General features: G+C 44.8%; 1 long non-coding RNA gene across 1 annotated transcript in view; it reads right to left on the bottom strand.

The window, feature by feature from the left end:
* Window positions 1-572: 572 nt before the first annotated feature.
* LOC134905330 (uncharacterized) overlaps window positions 573-22194 on the bottom strand; it is a 93448-nt gene continuing 71826 nt past the window's right edge. The window contains exons 2-3 of the long non-coding RNA XR_010175762.1: window positions 4173-4294; window positions 573-861 (exon numbers count right to left, since the gene is read on the bottom strand). This is a non-coding gene — a long non-coding RNA (uncharacterized LOC134905330). The remainder of the gene's footprint in view (window positions 862-4172; window positions 4295-22194) is intronic.

Raw genomic sequence — 22194 nt, 5'->3', positions numbered from 1 at the left:
TTATGTTTTTTTCAAAAATCATCCAGATCCAAAACCAAAACCCGAAAGGGTGGTTTTGGCAAAACCAATCCAGATCCAAAACACGAGCATGGAACTAGAACCAGAACCAAAATACAAAACAAGAAATGTGCCCGCCGTACATCTCTAATTTTAAGATGGATAACGAAGGGTACATGTACCAAGTTCTGTCCAAATCCATCAAGCCATGTAGGAGGAGCCTATGAAGAACATATATATATATATATATATATATATATATATATGTGTGTGTGTGTGTATATATGCATATGTATATATACATATGTATATATTTAGATAGATAGATAGATAGATAGATAGATAGATAGATAGATAGATAGATAGATAGATAGATAGATATGTAAAAAGTAAATACCTAACATTTTAATTTTATTATTAACTGAATACATATTTCCTTTTCTATGAATTCAGACTTTCCTAGATTATATGGAATAGTTTATATCAACCACAATTGCTGGCTTTTAGTACAGAAAACATACAGTGTATACACAGGATAAATCATTTTCAAACAATAAAATTGTCAAATCCCTTATGATAGAAATAATGTATGTTGGTTTGAAACCATGTAGTGCAACTATATTTATATTGCTTTAGTACGTCTGTTCCCACTTTGAAACCTGAAAATTATGTACTTAAGTCAATGAGCAACAATTACCCAAAACTGTGGGGTTGTTAGATGGAAATAAGAGTTGTGTGAAAAAGTTCATATTGTGCGGCGCTCAGCTTGATAACACTTGCTGAAACTTGTGTCTTTTCTCACCAATTTGATTCACTGCTGTGAGTCCTGATATGTGTGATCCTTCAAACCATAAGAGCAAATATCTAAATGGATGAAGCATACAATTGTTACATTTTCATATATCCACAGCAAAAATGTTCCAAAACACATTTTCTTTGGAAAATAAAAAAATATTTTCTATGTTAAGTTTTAACACTTTACCAAATTATCCTTACAATATCCATCTTAAATCCTCCTTTTAATGTGCAGTATTTACATTACAGCCTACTTATGTTTATTTTTGTTCTTTTGCTGTTAAAGTAAGCATACTGTACATTAATTGCCATTAGTTGTACCAGTAATAAAATAAAGTGTTCCTACAGGTATGCTCGTTTAGCTGCTGTCCACAAGCAGGAATGGATGAGACATTGGGCCAAATGTAATGGGATGCGAGTTGTAAGTAAAAATCCAACTCGCACCTTCTCTCTTGAGTGCAGTTTTGTGATTTCAGCATTTCAGCCTGAACCCTAGAGGACGAGAAGAAGGAGGTATTTGTGAGTGAGGTAGTGAGTTGAGGAAGATGATGGAGGTAGTGAGGAGCAGGAGGTTGAGGTGATTTCAGAGGAGGAGGAAGAGGCTACTGGCCCTATGCCTGGGAAGACTTGCACTGGCACTACTTATGAGTTTAATTGTGCATTACTGCATGCTTTGGTGTGAGTTTTCTATAGTCTCTTAGGAGACCGGGCACTCCACACTTCCATGGATAGGAAGAAGAAGATGTAGGCAGGCATCAGGGGCGTGGCCAGAAATTTATGGGCCCCATAGTAACATTTTAAAGGGGCCCCTGACCCAATACTTCTAGAGAGACACCTCTCCGCAACAGTTGTTATTCTTTGTGCCCCATAATAGTGCGGTAGTTCATTTACTGAGTCATAGTAGTGCCTTAGTTAATGTCATGCAACATAGTAGTTCCCTACTTCAGATTATGTCACATTGTAGATCTGTCAGCACACACTATGGAACACAGTACCCCCAATTCACATTATGCCATACAGAGCCTCAGTTCATAATATGTAACATTATAATGTCCTCTAGTTCATTTTATACCACATTACAATGAGAAGGTCCTAGATTTTTGTAGGACCCACAGCAAAGGTTTGTAAGGATGTAAGGGCCCTTATGTATCACCCAATAGTTTAAAATATATATAACACATGTAACTGTGACAGGGAAGTAAGGGCACCTCTCAGCTCTGGGCCCCATAGCAGCTGCACTCCCTGCACTACTGGTAGCTACACCCTTTGCAGACATCACTAATACGATTAATGCCATCAGTTCATGTCGGCGTGATGTTGCAAAAAGTTTCAATGATATTAAACGAATATTGAAACAAAAAGTAGCAGACAGGATAGGGGATGGACGTTGAGTAACTGTACAAAAAGGAAATAAGAGCGTCTAAAGTAGAAACTGAAAAACTAGTAGCAAAGGAAAGCAAAGCGAATCCCAAAAAAATCTTTAAATACATTAATAGCAAGAGATTAAAGAAGGAGAGTATAGGCCCTTTAAAAGACAAGTTGGGAGTCTTAAGCAAAAATGATAATGTCATAGCAGACACACTAAATGAGTTTTTTTCAACAGTATTTACTGGAGAGGACCCAATTCAGGGACTAACATATAATCTCAATAATGAGAATATCCCACTGATAGGTACTTGTTTAAGCGAGGAAGTAGTCTGCGACCGATTAAAACATTTAAAGATTAATAAGTCACCAGGTCCCGATGGTATTCACACAAGGGTTCTAATGGAGCTTCATTCTGAACTTGCAAAACCGCTATTTTTGATCTTTAAGGATTCAGTAATATCAGGTATATATATATATATATATATATATATGGTTCCCAAAGACTGGTGTATATCGGAAGTAGTGACTATATTCAAAAAGGGAAGTAAAGCTGAACCAGGTAATTATAGGCCAGTTAGTCTTACATCTATAGTGGGGAAAGTATTGGAAGGAATTCTAAGAGATAGTATTCAGAAGTTCCTTGAAGTTAATAAGGTCATTAAATGGAATCAACATGGGTTTATGAAGGACAGATCCTGTCAAACCAACTTACTTGGCTTTTATGAAACAGTAAGCGCAAACCTAGATCAGGGTAAAGAGGTGGATGTAATCTTTTTAGATTTTGCCAAAGCGTTCGATACTGTACCACACATGAGACTTATCTACAAGCTACAAGAATCAGGGCTAGGAAGCACAATATGCACTTGGGTCAAAAACTGATTAGATAATAGGGAGCAGCGCGTTGTGGTTAATGGATCTTTTTCAACTTGGACTGAAGTGCTAAGTGGTGTGCCGCAAGGCTCAGTATTAGGACCGCTATTGTTCAATATTTTCATTAATGACCTAACAGAAGGTCTAGAGAGCATGGTGTCAATTTTTGCAGATGATACCAAATTGTGTAAAGTTATAAATGCGGAGGGGGATGCTGAGTCGCTTCAGAATGACTTAGTTAAATTAGAAGCTTGGGCAGCGAAATGGAGAATGCGCTTCAATACAGACAAGTGTAAGGTAATGCACTGTGGTAACAAGAACAAAAATAACACCTACCTACTAAATGGGGTAAAATTACGGGATTCTGTACAGGAAAAGGACTTAGGTGTCCTCATAGATAGCAAACTAAGCAGTAGTACCCAAAGTAGGACTGCAGCAAAGAAGGCTAATAAGATATTAGCATGCATAAAACAGGGAATTGATGCTAGGATGAGAATATTATACTCCCGTTATATAAATCACTTGTGAGGCCACACCTTGAATACTGTGTACAATTCTGGGCACCTTACTACAGAAAGGATATCCTGGAGCTAGAAAAGGTTCAAAGGCGGGCGACCAAACTAATTAAGGGTATGGAGACGCTGGAATACGAAGAAAGGCTTGCAAGACTAGGCATGTTTACACTGGAAAAGAGGAGATTAAGAGGGGACATGATCAACATTTACAAATATATAAGGGGACACTATACAGATCTTGCGCAGGACCTGTTTTTGGTTAGATCAACACAGAGAACTCGTGGACACTCGCTCAGGTTAGAGGAGAGGAGATTCCACACAATACGGCGTAAAGGCTTTTTTACGGTAAGGACGATACGTGTTTGGAATTCCCTGCCTGAGGGAGTTGTAATGGCCAACTCAGTCAACACCTTTAAGAATGGGTTAGATAAATTCCTAATGGATAAGGATATCCAGGGTTACGGGGCATAGTCACGCACTATGGTTATTATAAAAAAGAGGGGTTAATCGGAACGGCAGTCAGCTACTTCAGTCAAAATTTTATACAAAATAATCGTGCATAGGAGACCACAAATAGGTTGAACCCGATGGACAATTGTCTTTTTTCAAACTTAGATACTATGTTACCTCTTATGAAGAGGGCTTAAACAGGTAATTCTGCCCAAATTCTTGCCAGGAGTCCACATAGGGGGTACTTCCAAGTTGATCGCAGCAGGAATTTTGGTAGCAGTTGGGCAAAACCATGTGCACTGTAGGGGAGGCAGATATAACATGTGCAGAGAGAGTTAGATTTGGGTGTGGTGAGTTCAATCTGCAATCTAAATTGCAGTGTAAAAATAAAGCAGCCAGTATTTACCCTGCACAGAAACAATATAACTAGTGATGTGCACCGGAAATTTTTCGGATTTTGTGTTTTGGTTTTGGATTCGGTTCCGCGGCCGTGTTTTGGATTCGGACGCGTTTTGGCAAAATCTCCCTGAAATTTTTTTGTCGGATTCGGGTGTGTTTTGGATTCGGGTGTTTTTTTACAAAAAACCCTCAAAAACAGCTTAAATCATAGAATTTGGGGGTCGTTTTGATCCCATAGTATTATTAACCTCAATAACCATAATTTAAACTTATTTTCAGTCTATTCTGAACACCTCACACCTCACAATATTATTTTTAGTCCTAAAATTTGCACCAAGGTCGCTGGATGGCTAAGCTAAGCGACACAAGTGGCCGACACAAACACCTGGCCCATCTTGGAGTGGCACTGCAGTGTTAGGCAGGGTGGCACTTCAAAAAAATTGTCCCCAAACAGCACATGATGCAAAGAGAAAAAGAGGCACACCAAGGTCGCTGTGTGACTAAGCTAAGCAACACAAGTGGCCGATACAAACACCTGGCCCATCTAGGAGTGGCACTGCAGTGTCAGACAGGATGGCACTTCCAAAAAATTGTCCCCAAACAGCACATGATGCAAAGAAAAAAAGAGGCGCACCAAGGTCGCTGTGTGACTAAGCTAAGCAACACAAGTGGCCGACACAAACACCTGGCCCATCTAGGAGTGGCACTGCAGTGTCAGGCAGGATGGCACTTCAAAAAAATTGTCCCCAAACAGCACATGATGCAAAGAAAAATGAAAGAAAAAAGAGGTGCAAGATGGAATTGTCCTTGGGCCCTCCCACCCACCCTTATGTTGTATAAACAGGACATGCACACTTTAACGAACCCATCATTTCAGCGACAGGGTCTGCCACACGACTGTGACTGAAATGACTGGTTGGTTTGGGCCCCCACCAAAAAAGAAGCAATCAATTTCTCCTTGCACAAACTGGCTCTACAGAGGCAAGATGTCCACCTCATCATCATCCTCCGATTCCTCACCCCTTTCACTGTGTACATCCCCCTCCTCACAGATTATTAATTCGTCCCCACTGGAATCCACCATCTCAGGTCCCTGTGTACTTTCTGGAGGCAATTGCTGGTGAATGTCTCCACGGAGGAATTGATTAGAATTAATTTTGATGAACATCATCTTCTCCACATTTTCTGGAAGTAACCTCGTACGCCGATTGCTGACAAGGTGAGCGGCTGCACTAAACACTCTTTTGGAGTACACACTGGAGGGTGGGCAACTTAGGTAAAATACAGCCAGTTTGTGCAAGAGCCTCCAAATTGCCTCTTTTTCCTGACAGTATACGTACGGACTGTCTGACGTGCCTACTTGGATGCTGTCACTCATATAATCCTCCACCATTCTTTCAATGGTGAGAGAATCATATGCAGTGACAGTAGACGACATGTCAGTAATCGTTGGCAGGTCCTTCAGTCCGGACCAGATGTCAGCACTCGCTCCAGACTGCCCTGCATCACCGCCAGTGGGTGGGCTAGGAATTCTTAGCCTTTTCCTCGCACCCCCAGTTGCGGGAGAATGTGAAGTAGGAGCTGTTGATGGGTCAAGTTCCGCTTGACTTGACAATTTTCTCACCAGCAGGTCTTTGAACCTCTGCAGACTTGTGTCTGCCGGATTGAGAGATACAATGTAGGTTTTAAATCTAGGATCGAGCACGGTGGCCAAAATGTAGTGCTCTGATTTCAACAGATTGACCACCCGTGAATCCTTGTTAAGCGAATTAAGGGCTCCATCCACAAGTCCCACATGCCTAGCGGAATCGCTCTGTTTTAGCTCCTCATTCAATGTCTCCCACTTCTTCTGCAAAAGCCTGATGAGGGGAATGACCTGACTCAGGCTGGCAGTGTCTGAACTGACTTCACGTGTGGCAAGTTCAAAGGGTTGCAGAACCTTGCACAACGTTGAAATCATTCTCCACTGCGCTTGAGTCAGGTGCATTCCCCCTCCTTTGCCTATATCGTGGGCAGATGTATAGGCTTGAATGGCCTTTTGCTGCTCCTCCATCCTCTGAAGCATATAGAGGGTTGAATTCCACCTCGTTACCACCTCTTGCTTCAGATGATGGCAGGACAGGTTCAGGAGTGTTTGGTGGTGCTCCAGTCTTCGGCACGCGGTGGCTAAATGCCGAAAGTGGCCCGCAATTCTTTGGGCCACCGACAGCATCTCTTGCACGCCCCTGTTGTTTTTTAAATAATTCTGCACCACCAAATTCAATGTATGTGCAAAACATGGGACGTGCTGGAATTTGCCCAGATGTAATGCACGCACAATATTGCTGGCGTTGTCCGATGTCACAAATCCCCAGGAGAGTCCATTTTGGTTAAGCCATTCTGCGATGATGTTCCTCAGTTTCCGTAAGAGGTTGTCAGCTGTGTGCCTCTTCTGGAAAGCGGTGATACAAAGCGTAGCCTGCCTAGGAACGAGTTGGCGTTTGAGAGATGCTGCTACTGGTGCCCCCGCTGCTGTTCTTGCTGCGGGAGGCAATACATCTACCCAGTGGGCTGTCACAGTCATATAGTCCTGAGTCTGCCCTGCTCCACTTGTCCACATGTCTGTGGTTAAGTGGACATTGGGTACAACTGCATTTTTTAGGACACTGGTGACACTTTTTCTGAGGTCTGTGTACATTTTCGGTATCGCCTGCCTAGAGAAATGGAACCTAGATGGTATTTGGTACCGGGGACACAGTACCTCAATCAAGTCTCTAGTTGCCTCTGAATTAACGGTGGATACCGGAACCATGTTTCTCATCACCCAGGCTGACAAGACCTGAGTTATCCGCTTTGCAGCAGGATGACTGCTGTGATATTTCATCTTCCTCGCAAAAGACTGTTGGACAGTCAATTGCTTACTGGAAGTAGTACAAGTGGTCTTCCGACTTCCCCTCTGGGATGACGATCGACTCCCAGCAGCAACAACAGCAGCGCCAGCAGCAGTAGGCGTTACACTCAAGGATGCATCGGAGGAATCCCAGGCAGGAGAGGACTCGTCAGACATGCCAGTGACATGGCCTGCAGGACTATTGGCTTTCCTGTGTAAGGTGGAAATTGACACTGAGGGAGTTGGTGGTGTGGTTTGCAGGAGCTTGGTTACAAGAGGAAGGGATTTAGTGGTCAGTGGACTACTTCCGCTGTCATCCAAAGTTTTTGAACTTGTCACTGACTACTGATGAATGCGGACCAGGTGACGTATAAGGGAGGATGTTCCTAGGTGGTTAACGTCCTTACCCCTATTTATTACAGCTTGACAAAGGCAACACACGGCTTGACACCTGTTGTCCGCATTTGTGTTGAAATAATTCCACACCGAAGAGGTGATTTTTTTTTTGTATTTTGACCAGGCATGTCAATGGCTATATTCGTCCCACGGACAACAGGTGTCTCCCGGGTGCCTGACTTAAACAAACCACCTCACCATCAGAATCCTCCTTGTCAATTTCCTCCCCAGCGCCAGCAACACCCATATCCTCATCCTGGTGTACTTCAACACTGACATCTTCAATTTGACTATCAGGAACTGGACTGCGGGTGCTCCTTCCAGCACTTGCAGGGGGCGTGCAAATGGTGGAAGGCGCAAGCTCTTCCCGTCCAGTGTTGGGAAGGTCAGGCATCGCAACTGACACAATTGGACTCACCTTGGGGATTTGTGATTTAGAAGAACGCACAGTTCTTTGCTGTGTTTTTGCCAGCTTAAGTCTTTTCATTTTTCTAGTGAGAGGATGAGTGCTTCCATCCTCATGTGAATCAGTACCACTAGCCATGAACATAGGCCAGGGCCTCAGCCGTTCCTTGCCACTCCGTGTCGTAAATGGCATATTGGCAAGTTTACGCTTCTCATCAGACGCTTTCAATTTTGATTTTTGGGTCATTTTACTGAACTTTTGTTTTTTTGATTTTACATGCTCTCTACTATGACATTGGGCATCGCCTTGGCAGACGACGTTGATGGCATTTCATCATCTCGGCCATGACTAGTGACAGCAGCTTCAGCACGAGGTGGAAGTGGATCTTGATCTTTCCCTATTTTAACCTCCACATTTTTGTTCTCCATTTTTTAATGTGTGGAATTATATGCCAGTATCAATAGCAATGGCCTACTACTATATATACTGCGCACAACTGAAATGCACCACAGGTATGGATGGATAGTATACTTGACGACACAGAGGTAGGTAGAGCAGTGGCCTTCCGTACCGTACTGCTATATATACTGGTGGTCACTGTCAGCAAAACTCTGCACTGTACTCCTCCTATATAATATACTGGTGGTCCCCAGTGCCCACAATAAAGCAGTGTGAGCACAGATATATGCAGCACACTGAGCACAGATATGGAGTGTTTTTCAGGCAGACAACGTATACTGGTGGTCACTGGTCAGCAAAACTCTGCACTGTACTCCTCCTATATAATATACTGGTGGTCCCCAGTGCCCACAATAAAGCAGTGTGAGCACAGATATATGCAGCACACTGAGCACAGATATGGAGTGTTTTTCAGGCAGACAACGTATACTGGTGGTCACTGTCAGCAAAACTCTGCACTGTACTCCTCCTATATAATACAGCTGCTCCCCAGTCCCCACAATTAAGCAGTGTGAGCACAGATATATGCAGCACACTGAGCACAGATATGGAGTGTTTTTCAGGCAGACAACGTATACTGGTGGTCACTGTCAGCAAAACTCTGCACTGTACTCCTCCTATATAATACAGCTGCTCCCCAGTCCCCACAATTAAGCAGTGTGAGCACAGATATATGCAGCACACTGAGCACAGATATGGAGCGTTTTTCAGGCAGACAACGTATACTGGTGGTCACTGGTCAGCAAAACTCTGCACTGTACTCCTCCTATATAATACTGCTGGTCCCCAGTCCCCACAATAAAGCAGTGTGAGCACAAATATATGCAGCACACTGAGCACAGATATGGAGCGTTTTTCAGGCAGACGACGTATACTGGTGGTCACTAGTCAGCAAAACTCTGCACTGTACTCCTCCTATATAATATACTGGTGGTCCCCAGTGCCCACAATAAAGCAGTGTGAGCACAGATATATGCAGCACACTGAGCACAGATATGGAGTGTTTTTCAGGCAGACAACGTATACTGGTGGTCACTGTCAGCAAAACTCTGCACTGTACTCCTCCTATATGATACAGCTGCTCCCCAGTCCCCACAATTAAGCAGTGTGAGCACAGATATATGCAGCACACTGAGCACAGATATGGAGTGTTTTTCAGGCAGACAACGTATACTGGTGGTCACTGGTCAGCAAAACTTTGCACTGTACTCCTCCTATATAATATACTGGTGGTCCCCAGTGCCCACAATAAAGCAGTGTGAGCACAGATATATGCAGCACACTGAGCACAGATATGGAGTGTTTTTCAGGCAGACAACGTATACTGGTGGTCACTGTCAGCAAAACTCTGCACTGTACTCCTCCTATATAATACAGCTGCTCCCCAGTCCCCACAATTAAGCAATAAGCACAAATATTATTAATAAACGGAGAGGACGCCAGCCACGTCCTCTCCCTAACATTTCCAATGCACGAGTGAAAATGGCGGCGATGCGCGGCTGCTTATATAGAATCCGAATCTCGCGAGAATCCGACAGCGGGATGATGACGTTCGGGTGCGCTCGGGTTAACCGAGACATACGGGAGAATCCGAGTATGCCTCAGACCCATGTGAAATGGGTGAAGTTCGGGGGGGTTTGGTTTCCGACGAACCGAACCCGCTCATCACTAAATATAACCCACCCAAATCTAACTCTCTCTGCACATGTTATATCTGCCTCCCCTGCAGTGCACATGGGCCCTCATTCCGAGTTGTTCGCTCGCAAGTGAATTTTAGCAGATTTGCTCATGCTAAGCCGCCGCCTACTGGGAGTGAATCTTAGCATCTTAAAATTGCGAACGATGTATTCGCAATATTGCGATTACACACCTCGTAGCAGTTTCAGAGTAGCTCCAGACTTACTCGGCATCTGCGATCAGTTCAGTGCTTGTCGTTCCTGGTTTGACATCACAAACACACCCAGCGTTCGCCCAGACACTCCCCCGTTTCTCCAGCCACTCCTGCGTTTTTTCCGGAAACGGTAGCGTTTTTTCCCACACGCCCATAAAACGGCCTGTTTCCGCCCAGTAACACCCATTTCCTGTCAATCACATTACGATCGCCAGAACGATGAAAAAGCCGTGAGTAAAATTCCTAACTGCATAGCAAATTTACTTGGCGCAGTCGCAGTGCGGACATTGCGCATGCGCATTAAGCGGAAAATCGCTGCGATGCGAAGATTTTTACCGAGCGAACAACTCGGAATGAGTGCCATGGTTTTGCCCAACTGCTAAAAAATTTCCTGCTGCGATCAACTTGGAATTACCCCCATCGAGGACACAGATGGACCTCCAGCCAGGGCACCCTTTGGTGACTAAACAAGCATTAATTCCCCTTTTAGAATCTTTCACAAACTAATTTTTATTTTATTTTTCTTAATTGCTCCTCCTACTGTTGTGGAACAACATATCCCAGCATACCCTGATACACTTTCAAGAATGACTGAATTCTATATTGTAATTCTGGGAGCTCTTGTTCCACAGTACATGGAGGGCTACTTATTATACACCCCTGTGTGTTTAAATCTGAAAGTACATTAAACAGTCCCATGAGTAAAAACCATTCAGGATACTAAACACATGTAAAGTTTTGTGTTTTTCCCTAGCCCAAAATATATAATTGTAATGTGTGTATAGTGTAAATGTAAAATAATCATAATGTGTAATAATTCAAACATACATTTATAAATGATGTTTGTTGGTTTGCTTTATATTAACATTGTGTATTCTGCATTAAATGTTTATTCAGTACATGCAAATTGGCCACTAAAACTTTTTTTTTTTTAATTCATCTGCAGCTGTCAGGCAGAAGGCACTTTTAAATGGGCATCAGGACGGGATGTAGTTATGTAACTGGCGGTCAGGAGACCGCCGGTCACAATACCGACGGCTCAATCCTGCCCCCTCTAAATCCCGACAGTCGGCATGCCGACTAGCAGGGACTATTCCCACTCGTGGGTGTCCACGCCCCCCTACCAGTGGGTGGTTCCGGTATGAATGGTCGACAATGTTAAGGTTGACAATCATTAGGTCGACCACTATTGGTCAACATTGACATGGTCGACATGGACTAATGGTCGACACATGAAATGTTCGACACATGAAAGGTCGACACATGAAAAGGTCGACATGAGTTTTTTTTTTTACTTTTTTGTGTCGTTTTCGGCGTAAAGTGATGGGGAACCCCAATTAGTGCACCGCGTCCCCTCGCATGGCTCGCTTCGCTTGCCATGCTTTGGTCAGGTTACCATTCCCAATCGTAGTCCACGTGGATCATAAAGTATGAAAAAGTTCCAAAAAAGAAAAAAAATGTGAAAAACTCATGTTGAACGTTTTGTGTGTTGACCTTTCATATGTCGAACATTTTCATGTGTCGACCATTTGTCCACGTCGGCCATGTCAATGTCGGCCAATAGTGGTCAACCTAATGAGTGTCAACTTTAACATTGTCGACCATCTGACCGGATACGCCAGTAGGTATAACAATAAAAGCATGGCTGTATCTGCTTTATCTGCATTAAAACTACTCCACTAGTTAAGTAATTGGGCTGTTTGCGAGTGAAAGAAATCCTCTGGTATGTACAGAAACTCTGATACATCCTCAAGTCTGCACATGCATTTTTTTAACATTAACACTTAGGGATGTGTGCCGGCCTTTTTCTCGGGTTTCGGATTGGTTTGGGATCTGTATTTTTTAACAGAAATAATTAAAATAATTAGAGTAACAGAATTTTGGACTGTTTTGTTCCTACAGTATTATTAACCTCAATAACATGAATTTCCAGTCATATCCAGTCAATTTTGCCCCTTTAAAGCTCACAATATTGTTCTCATCTAGTTTAGTCCTAAAGGTTGCACTGAGGTAGCTGGATAACTAAGCTAAGCAACAACAATGGGCAGCACAAACAGGGCCGGATTCAGGCATGTTCCAATAGAGTGACCGAACAGGGAACCACACTTAATGGACGCCGCTAGCTCTCGCCGCCATACTGGAGCCTGGAGCCGTACCTACAGCAGCAGCATCCGCCTCCTAGCAGAGAGACGTGTGCACATTGTGACTGCATTGCATTCCACAGCCCTAAGTAAACCCCCTCCCCGCTAACCGGCGCTGGCCCATGAACCAATTAGAGCTTGCGGTCCGGCAGCTGAAGCTCCTGATTGGCTGCCGGACCGTGAGCTTTGATTGGCTCGTGGACCAGCGCCTAATTGGAGCTAGACAACGCCACGGTCGCCGGAGAGTGCAGGGCAGGAGAGGCGCATGCTGCGCTCTCCTCACCACCCACAACTTAAGAACAGCAGCAGCCTCCCCACCCTCAAGAACAGCAGCAGCCTCCCCACCCTCAAGAACAGCAGCAGCACAGTGAGCAGACCTTGGGGGGGATATCATGTGTATCTGGTATTGGGGGCATATCCGGCACTGTGGGACATGTGTATCTGGCACTGGGGGCATATCTGGCACTGTGGGGACATGTGTATCTGGCACTGGAGGCATATATGTATCTGGAAAAAAGAAGGAAAAAGAAGCATTTTTTTGGACGCACTAAACCACTGTTAATTTTTTTTTTAAAAATATCTTTAATGGGTATGCATTAGAATTGTAATCTCAAGGAATTGGTGAAATATTAAAATATAGTGTGAGTAAGAAAAACAGAATGTGATAATAAAAACTACTAATTTCCGAATGGTGATCCCTCAAAGTATCTATTGAAATAAAGGCTATATTGCCTATGATAAAGTATCTGTGTCTTCTTTTAGTATTGTCCTATGATTTCCTACTATAAATATAACAAGCCAGCAGTGTTGTTGTATAACCTTTTTGCTACATTTGAATGCAAGCTTTTAAATTGTAGCTATTTGTCTGCTCTTAGAGAATGTAGCAAGTTGTATATTCTCAGCTTAATTCCAAGGATGTGCCACTGTTAGCCCTTTATACAGGGGAAATAATTCCTCCACTGGTTATCTTGGACTAATATCACATTTGCGCAAATGCTCTTATATAATATGACTGCTTGGTATTAGCTTTCTTCTTGTAATGTGTTGCCCAATTATTGACACATCATCTTTTGAATGTTAATTCACAAAAGGAATTTTATTCCACCTTATTTAGTGTATTTTGTTTGGAACTTTAAGCAATCTGCCAGTTTGTATATAGTGTCATCATAATTCCATCCCATCAGTAATATTTCAGGCAATCATATTTAGTACTGCTATTTCATTATTTTCTCCCAGTATCAGTAATGTTTTATTATTTGATCATAATACTTATTATCAACCTGTGTCTTAATACTTTAAGATCACAGCACCATGTGGCTTTAGATGCTGTGATCACTATGCAGGAGAGCACTGAATAATCGCCGCCCGTCTAATTACCGCTGGCCGCACTGAGCTCAGCATGTATGCGGGCTGACGCTGGGGCTCCCCGCTCTCTCTCTCCTCTCTCCGTCTGGCAGTCCTGCACATCAGGCTGCTGCTGGTAACGGAGATCGTGAGAGGGAGCGGTGCTAGTAGCTGTGCTGCCTGTATTAAGTGCGAGGACAATGAGCTAAAGACACATTATTAACATTCTTTCAACTTTGAGTTATTTCCACCATTCGGAAGCAGCCCACGGCCGTTCCACCTTAGGCTTCCTCTGGCACTGTGGGGCATATATGTATCTGGCACTGGGGGCATATATGCATCTGGCACTGTGGGGCATATATGTATCTGGCACTGTGGGGACATGTGTATCTGGCACTGGGGACATATATGTATCTGGCACTGTGGGGGCATGTGTATCTGGCACTGGGGACATATATGTATCTGGCACTGGGGGCAAATATGTATCTGGCACTAGGGGCATATATGCATCTGGCACTGTGGGGCACATATGTATCTGGCACTGTGGGGACATGTGTATCTGGCACTGGGGACATATATGTATCTGGCACTGTGGGGGCATGTGTATCTGGCACTGGGGACATATATGTATCTGGCACTGTGGGGCATATATGTATCTGGCACTGGGGGCATACATGCATCTGGCACTGTGGGGCATATATGTATCTGGCACTGTGGGGACATGTGTATCTGGCACTGCTGGGGGGCATATCATGTGTATCTGGCACTGCTGCAGGGCATATCATGTGCATCTGGCACTGCTGTGGGGCATATCATGTGTATCTGGCACTGCTGGGGGCATGTCATATGTATCTGGCACTGCTGGTGGGCATATCATGTCTATCTGGCACTGGTGGGGGGCATATCATGTCTATCTGCAACTGCCCTACTGGGGACATTATGTTTATCTGACACTATACTGGAGACAATGGGGGTCATTCCGAGTTGTTCGCTCGCTGCCGTTTTTAGCAGAATTGCGATCAGGCTAAAACCCAGCAGTTCTGCGCATGCGTATGGGCCGCAGGGCACACGCGCTAAGTACTTTCACACAAAACTATGCAATTTTACACAGGGCCAAGTGACGCTTTTCAGTCGCTCTGCTGATCGGTGAGTGATTGACAGGAAGTGGGTGTTTCTGGGCGGAAACTGAGCGTTTTCCGGGAGTGTGCTAAAAAACGCAGGCGTGTCAGGTAAAAACGCAGGTGTGCCTGGGGAAACGGGGGAGTGGCTGGCCGAATGCAGGGTGTGTATGTGACGTCAAACCAGGAACCAAACAGTCTGCAGTGTTTGCAATCTAGGACTAGGTCTGGAGCTACTCAGAAACTGCAGGGAAAAATTTAATAGCAGAACTGCTAACCTTTCGTTAGCAATTCTGCTAAGCTAAGATACACTCCCAGAGGGCGGCGGCCTAGCGTGTGCATTGCTGCTAAAAGCAGCTAGCGATCGAACAACTCGGAATGAGGGCCATTATGTGTAAAGAACACTACTGTGGCTGTTATGTGTAAGGCTGCTAATTGTGTGTGTAGAGGGTGTGTGAAAATATATTAATTTATAGTTTGATAATATGAAGTTGCGAGACGACACCCACTTTACCCGGCATGCGCATATGGGGGGTGGGGGGCGCTTCCAAATTTTCTTTCTTAGGCTGCTAGTAGGCCTGGAGCCGGCCCTGTGCACAAACATGGGGCGCTTAAATTTCAAGCATGGCACACCTAGGATTGGCACTACAGTGGCAGACAGGATTGCAGTTTAATAAACTATGAAAAAACAGGTTAGCAATGCTCCAAACTGCACATAATGCAAATATGGAATTAGTGATGAGCGGGTTCGGATCGTCGGAATCCGAACCCCCCCGAACTTCACCCATTTTACACGGTTCCGAGGCAGATTCGAATCTTCCCGCCTTGCTCAGTTAACCCGAGCGCGCCCGAACGTCATCATCCCGCTGTCGGATTCTCGCGAGATTCGGATTCTATATTAGGAGCCGCACGTCGCTGCCATTTTTCACTCGTGCATTGGAAATGATAGTGAGAGGACGTGGCTGGCGTCCTCTCAGTTTTATTCAGGTGGCTGCAAATATCTGTGCTCACTGCTTTTTTGTGGGGACTGGGGACCAGCAGTATTATATAGGAGGAGTACAGTGCAGAGTTTTGCTGACCAGTGACCACCAGTATTATACGTTCTCTGCCTGAAAAATGCTCCATATCTGTGCTCAGTGTGCTGCATATATCTGTGCTCACACTGCTTTATTGTGGGGACTGGGGACCAGCAGTATTATATAGGAGGAGTACAGTGCAGAGTTTTGCTGACCAGTGACCACCAGTATTATACGTTCTCTGCCTGAAAAACGCTCCATATCTGTGCTCAGTGTGCTACATATATCTGTGCTCACACTGCTTTATTGTGGGGACTGGGGACCACCAGTATTATATAGGAGGAGTAGAGTGCAGAGTTTTGCTGACCAGTGACCACCCGTATTATACGTTCTCTGCCTGAAAAACGCTCCATATCTGTGCTGCATTATAGTATATAGTAGGAGTACAGTGCATAATTTTGCTGACCACCAGTATATAATATATAGCAGTACGGTACAGTAGGCCACTGCTCTACCTACCTCTGTGTCGTCAAGTATACTATCCATCCATACCTGTGGTGCATTTCAGTTTTGCATAGTTTGCTGACCACCAGTATATAATATATAGCAGTACGGTACAGTAGGCCACTGCTCTACCTACCTCTGTGTCGTCAAGTATACTATCCATCCATACCTGTGGTGCATTTCAGTTTTGCACAGTTTGCTGACCACCAGTATATAATATATAGCAGTACGGTACAGAAGGCCACTGCTCTACCTACCTCTGTGTCGTCAAGTATACTATCCATCCATACCTGTGGTGCATTTCAGTTTTGCACAGTTTGATGACCCCCAGTATATAATATATAGCAGTACGGTACAGCAGGCCACTGCTGTACCTACCTCTGTGTCGTCAAGTATACTATCCATCCATACCTGTGGTGCATTTCAGTTTTGCACAGTTTGCTGACCACCAGTATATAATATATAGCAGTACGATACAGAAGGCCACTGCTCTACCTACCTCTGTGTCGTCAAGTATACTATCCATCCATACCTGTGGTGCATTTCAGTTTTGCACAGTTTGCTGACCACCAGTATATAATATATAGCAGTACGGTACAGTAGGCCACTGCTCTACCTACCTCTGTGTCGTCAAGTATACTATCCATCCATACCTGTGGTGCATTTCAGTTTTGCACAGTTTGCTGACCACCAGTATATAATATATAGCAGTACGGTACAGAAGGCCACTGCTCTACCTACCTCTGTGTCGTCAAGTATACTATCCATCCATACCTGGGGTGCATTTCAGTTTTGCACAGTTTGCTGACCACCAGTATATAATATATAGCAGTATGGTACAGTAGGCCACTGATCTACCCACCTCTGTGTCGTCAAGTATACTATCCATCCATACCTGTGGTGCATTTCAGTTGTGCGTAGTATATATAGTAGTAGGCCATTGCTATTGATACTGGCATATAATTCCACACATTAAAAAATGGAGAACAAAAATGTGGAGGGTAAAATAGGGAAAGATCAAGATCCACTTCCACCTCGTGCTGAAGCTGCTGCCACTAGTCATGGCCGAGACAATGAAATGCCATCAACGTCGTCTGCCAAGGCCGATGCCCAATGTCATAGTAGAGAGCATGTAAGATCCAAAAGACAAAAGTTCAGTAAAATGACCCAAAAATCAAAATTAAAAGCGTCTGAGGAGAAGCGTAAACTTGCCAATATGCCATTTACGACACGGAGTGGCAAGGAACGGCTGAGGCCCTGGCCTATGTTCATGGCTAGTGGTTCAGCTTCACGAGGATGGAAGCACTCATCCTCTCGCTAGAAAACTGCAGTGCCACTAATATATAGCAGTACGGTACAGAAGGCCACTGCTCTACCTACCTCTGTGTCGTCAAGTATACTATCCATCCATACCTGTGGTGCATTTCAGTTTTGCATAGTTTGCTGACCACCAGTATATAATATATAGCAGTACGGTACAGTAGGCCACTGTTCTACCTACCTCTGTGTCGTCAAGTATACTATCCATCCATACCTGTGGTGCATTTCAGTTTTGCACAGTTTGCTGACCACCAGTATATAATATTTAGCAGTACGGTACAGAAGGCCACTGCTCTACCTACCTCTGTGTCGTCAAGTATACTATCCATCCATACCTGGGGTGCATTTCAGTTTTGCACAGTTTGCTGACCACCAGTATATAATATATAGCAGTACGGTACAGTAGGCCACTGCTCTACCCACCTCTGTGTCGTCAAGTATACTATACATCCATACCTATGGTGCATTTCAGTTGTGCGTAGTATATATAGTTGTAGGCCATTGCTATTGATACTGGCATATAATTCCACACATTAAAAAATGGAGAACAAAAATGTGGAGGGTAAAATAGGGAAAGATCAAGATCCACTTCCACCTCGTGCTGAAGCTGCTGCCACTAGTCATGGCCGAGACGATGAAATGCCATCAACGTCGTCTGCCAAGGCCGATGCCCAATGTCATAGTAGAGAGCATGTAAAATCCAAAAAACAAAAGTTCAGTAAAATGGCCCAAAAATAAAAATTAAAAGCGTCTGAGGAGAAGCGTAAACTTGCCAATATGCCATTTACGACACGGAGTGGCAAGGAACGGCTGAGGCCCTGGCCTATGTACATGGCTAGTGGTTCAGCTTCACATGAGGATGGAAGCACTCATCCTCTCGCTAGAAAACTGCAGTGCCACTCCTAGATGGGCCAGGTGTTTGTGTCGGCCACTTGGGTCGCTTAGCTTAGTCACACAGCTACCTCATTGCGCCTCTTTTTTTCTTTGCTTCATGTGCTGTTTGGGGACTATTTTTTTGAAGTGCCATGCTGTCTGACACTGCAGTGCCACTCCTATATGGGCCAGGTGCTTGTGTCGGCCACTTAGGTCGCTTAGTTTAGTCACACAGCTACCTCATTGCGCCTCTTTTTTTCTTTGCTTCATGTGCTGTTTGGGGACTATTTTTTTGAAGTGCCATCCTTTCTGACACTGCAGTGCCACTCCTAGATGGGCCAGGTGTTTGTGTCGGCCACTTGGGTCGCTTAGCTTAGTCACACAGCTACCTCATTGTGCCTCTTTTTTTCTTTGCATCATGTGCTGTTTGGGGACTATTTTTTTGAAGTGCCATCCTGTCTGACACTGCAGTGCCACTCCTATATGGGCCAGGTGTTTGTGTCGGCCACTTGGGTCGCTTAGCTTAGTCACACAGCTACCTCATTGCGCCTCTTTTTTCTTTGCATCATGTGCTTTTTGGGGACTATTTTTTTGATGTGCCATCCTGTCTGACACTGCAGTGCCACTCCTAGATGGGCCAGGTGCTTGTGTCGGCCACTTGGGTCGCTTAGCTTAGTCATCCAGCGACCTCGGTGCAAATTTTAGGACTAAAAATAATATTGTGAGGTGTGAGGTGTTCAGAATAGACTGGAAATGAGTGGAAATTATGGTTATTGAGGTTAATAATACTATGGGATCAAAATGACCCCCAAATTCTATGATTTAAGCTGTTTTTGAGGGGTTTTGTAAAAAAACACCCAAATCCAAAACACACCCGAATCCGACATAAAAATTTCAGGGAGGTTTTGCCAAAACGCGCCAGAATCCAAAACACGGCCACGGAACCGAATCCAAAACCAAAACACAAAACCCGAAAAATGTCCGGTGTACATCACTATATGGAATTGTCCTTGGGCCCTCCAACCCACTCCTATGTTGTATATATTAAACAGGACATGCACAGTTTAACTAACCAACCACTTCAGCGACAGGGACTGCCATTTGTGGCATTGTGTGGGTACATGTGTATCTGGCATTGGGGGCATATCTGGCACTGTGTGGGGACATGTTTATCTGGCACTAAGCGCATATCTGGCACTGTGGGGGCATGTTTATCTGGCACTGGGGGAATCTGGCACTGTGGGGACATGTGTATCTGGCACTGGGGGCATATCTGGCACTGTGGGGACATGTGTATCTGGCACTGGGGGCATATCTGGCACTGTGGGGACATGTGTATCTGGCAGTGGGGGCATATATGTATCTGCCACTGTGGGGCATATATGTAACTGGCACTGTGGGGGCATGTGTATCTGGTACTAGGGACATATATGTATCTGGCACTGTGGGGCATATATGTATCTGGCACTGTGGGGACATGTGTATCTGGCACTGGGGGCATATATGTATCTGGCACTGGGGGCATATATGCATCTGGCACTGTGGGGCATATACTGTTTGTATCTGGCACTGTGGGGACATGTGTATCTGGCACTGCTGGGGAGCATATCATGTGTATCTGGCACTGCTGGGGGGCATATCATGTGTATCTGGCACTGCTGCGGGGCATATCATGTGCATCTGGCACTGCTGCGGGGCATATCATGTGTATCTGGCACTGCTGTGGGGCATATCATGTGTATCTGTCACTGCTGGGGGCATATATGTATCTGGCACTGCTGGTGGGCATATCATGTCTATCTGGCACTGCTGGGGGGCATATCATGTCTATCTGCAACTGTCCTACTGAGGACATTATGTGTATCTGACACTATACTGGAGACATTATGTGTAAGGAACACTACTGTGGCTGTTATGTGTAAGGCTGATAATTCTGTGTGTAGAGGGGGTGTGAAAATATATAAATTTATAGTTTGATAATATGAAGTTGCGAGACAACACCCACTTTACCCGGCGTGCGCATATGGGGGGGCTTCAAAATTTTCTTTCTTAGGCTGCTAGTAGGCCTGGAGCCGGCCCTGAGCACAAACATGTGGCGCTTAAATTTCAGCAATGACGCACCTAGGATTGGCACTACAGTGGCAGACAGGATGGCAGTTTAATAAACTATGAAAAAACAAGTTAGCAATGCTCCAAACAGCACATAATGCAAATATGGAATTGTCCTTTGGCCCTCCAACCCACTCCTATGTTGCATATATTAAACAGGACATGCACAGTTTAACTAACCAATCACTTCAGCGACAGGGACTGCCATTTTGTGGCAGAAACAATTGGTTTGTTTAGGCCCCCACAAAACAAGTTGCCAATAGTCTCTGTGTACACAAACTGGCTCTACATAGGCAAGATGACATCATCGTCACCATAATCCGATTCCTCATCCCGATCAGTGTGGTCATCTTCTTCACACAATATTAATTCTTTCCCCGCTGGAATACACTGTATTAGGTGCATTTGTATTTTGTGGACATAATTGTCGGTAAATGTCTTCTTTGTGGAATTGGTCATTCATTTTGATGAACATTATCTTTTCCACATTTTGGGTAAGTAACCTCCTACGCTGATCACTGACAAGGTTCCTGGGTGCGCTAAAAACTCTTTCTGAGTACACACTGGAAGGTGAGCAACTTAAGTAAAGCAAAGCCAGTTTGTGCAAGTGCCTCTGAATTGCCTCTTTTTTTTTCCTGCCAGTATTGAAACAGACTGTCTGACATGACTATTTGGATGCTATCACTGAATGGGCCGTTTCTTGGAGCAGGCGAGCAGTGCAACCGCACTGGGCGCCCGCCGTGGCACTAACTGTGGCTCCCTGCTTCCCCCTCCTATTTCTCCCCGAGTAACCCGCTTGGGGGGCGGAGTTTCACGGAATGACGCGGTTGCGCCGTTACGTCACGACGCAACCCCGTCACTCCGCGAAACCCCCCCCCCCCCCGAGCGGAGTACAGAGGGGGATTTAAGTTAGGAAGAGGGAAAGGCCGGCGCGAGGAGCGACTGGTGAGGCGGGCCGTAGAGCGGTAATCGCCTCTGTAAGTATATTCTCTCACTCTCTCAAATGGGGACACCTGCCGTAATGTGTGAAATGGAGACTCTTGCCTGCCATAGTGTGGGGATTTAATATATCAAGGGCATTGCGGTGTGTGGCATAATATGGTGCAGGGGGCATTACTGTGTGGGGCTTAATATGGTAGAATTTTTTCTTCATGTGTTGGTCGTGATCTGTTGGAGCAGGGTCAAAAACTGGATTGTGAGGTAGTCTTTTCAGATGAGGCCATGCCCATTTAGATGAGGCCACGCCCCCTTGCCGAGTGCACGCGCAAGTTTTTTTTTTATCTAGGTGTGGGGGGACGGACGGACATTTTTTTATGTCATGGGGGGCGCATTTTTAAATCTCGCACTGGGAGCC

The sequence above is a fragment of the Pseudophryne corroboree genome, chromosome 1 (genome assembly GCF_028390025.1).
Source record: "Pseudophryne corroboree isolate aPseCor3 chromosome 1, aPseCor3.hap2, whole genome shotgun sequence".
In the NCBI taxonomy this organism is placed as follows: domain Eukaryota; kingdom Metazoa; phylum Chordata; class Amphibia; order Anura; family Myobatrachidae; genus Pseudophryne; species Pseudophryne corroboree.
This window is presented reverse-complemented; position numbering and strand designations above follow the sequence as displayed.